Consider the following 2,261-nt stretch of genomic DNA (forward strand, 5'->3'; position numbering starts at 1 on the left):
AAGTAAGCAAAACAATGTCATTCCAAGAGCATTTTTATGTAATTAACAAAATAGGGGTAGCTTATTTTTAACAAAATAGAAACTTGTTTTCCTATCCTTATTTTGGATGAATGGAAAGACAATGTTTTAACGTCACTGTGGAAATTTATGTCATTTCCTTATTTTTAAGAAACTTGTTTTCCTAAAGAAAATATTTTTCAGAATATTTTGACCAACTAAACATGAAAAATTAATAAATATTTTAAGGAAAATATTTCCTCCCTACCAAACACGCCCTGAAACTCACATCTCTTCTTCAAGTTAAAAGTTTAGAGATTTACGTTAGTAATTTGGTTCTTACACCAAAACCAATGCAACTTACCATAATTAAGTGATTTAATAAAGAGAAAATATATATTAATTAGTCATAGTTAAGTGATGATTCTATAAGTTCCAACACATGTACCTCTTATTTCCTTTCATCTACTCCTAAGAGCACACTTTGCCTAATACACTTGGTTGATACAGAAATCTCTATATTCGACTCGTTTCTGCATTTTTGGTTTTACTTCTTCAGATGCTCATCGCAAAGCATATATATCCAGAGTTGAAGTATATAATAGACATGGATAAACAGTTCGAAATCCGATGACACTAGTTAATCATGCCTTTCGATGTAAAAAAACTCAAGAATTTCTTATTCACAAGACGAAACTGGCTTCTTTAATTATTAAGTTAAAACTCGACTACAAGTATAAAAAATTCTAAATTTGACACCACTATAGAATCAGAAAACCTGTGGTCCATAGTACTCCAAAAATGTTCTCCATTTGGCACTGACTGATATATTACAACATGAATTTGGGAAAACTGTAATCAAATAGCCTGTAGAAAATAATCGACCAAGGAACACTTGATACCTAGTGTTAGCAATTCTTAAATATACAAAAAATGAATACTCTCTCTCTCTTCCTGTCTCTGACCTGGATCACCAAAAATTCAGTCTTGCCCAACTCCGTCGCAACAGTTAATAGGTTGTTAAACTTATATACAGTAAGAAGTCCTGGATGATACCTTGTTATACATATTTTAAGTCACCTGCTGATTCCGCTGTTCTTGGAGGATACAAACTTGACGTATAAGATGCATATGACCTAATAACCATTTAAGAATCATCATGGAGCACTTGCCACTAATACCATCTTTCTGGTTCCAATGGTTATCAGTCAGATCACCATATACTTGTAGAATCCAGACTTCACTTTCCAGGACCTTGAAGCTTGAACCCTTCCAAATTATGACCAACTCTGGCAAGTCCTTTAACGGACAGCAAATTGGAAAAAGCTAAATTACATTACAGGTTGCTACCAGTCATCTTCTTTGTTTAGAAGAGGACTTTCTTCTTGGGCATGCAGAGCTGGGTCATTTTCATGATCATTATGAGAACCTGATAGGGAAACCTCAGGATTGGGGTTTGAAATCAGTACAACTGAATGACTCTGAACTTCAGTTGTCTCCCTTTGGCTTGAATGTTCATCCTCACTACTTGGATTCACCGGAGACATGAATGATATGCCAAACCTTTGTCCATAGGTTTAGCCCTGGACAGAGTCCCTATCATAAAAAACAAATCTTCCTCAGCATGGTGAGTGAAATGACTCTTCTAGTAACATTAAGATCTCACTAGTTTTTTATTTTTTATTTTTGGGGGCAAAAGCAGTGAGAATGTCACTAGCCATAGTATCTATATGAAATAGAACAATGTAGTAAATCAAGGTTCATAAAATGAAGTTTCTCCTCAGTTTGGACATCCAAAGAATTTAACACATATTACACCAATAAAATCACTTCCCTCCTTTTACGGATTTCAAAATTCCAGCAAGAAAGGAACCACGAGAACTTGAGCTTAAGATTATAAGGAAACATGGCACTTGGGCACGTGTGAGAAACATATCCAAGCTTCCATGATACTAAAGAATATTGGGAATTTAGTCCAAACTGGGTTTGTCACAAGCAAGGTCCCCAGCTTGTTTCATTTAGTGCATTATATAGGAGTATGCCAATGTATTTTAACACTGCATTTCTGAAGATAGTGCTAATGATAAAAAGGAAAACCTCAGCTACCTAATACTAGAGAAATTGGCAGTTTAGCCGATATAGGAATTTGAGACGAGCTAGTTTGTCTTCTCCCTGGAGAGTAATATCCAGGAATATGGATGTCTACCTATCTGAAAAGTTATTCTAATTTTTGTTTGATACATAAGTATCTATTTATGATATCA

Source organism: Lycium ferocissimum, chromosome 4, assembly GCF_029784015.1.
Source record: "Lycium ferocissimum isolate CSIRO_LF1 chromosome 4, AGI_CSIRO_Lferr_CH_V1, whole genome shotgun sequence".
Taxonomy (NCBI): Eukaryota; Viridiplantae; Streptophyta; class Magnoliopsida; order Solanales; family Solanaceae; genus Lycium; species Lycium ferocissimum.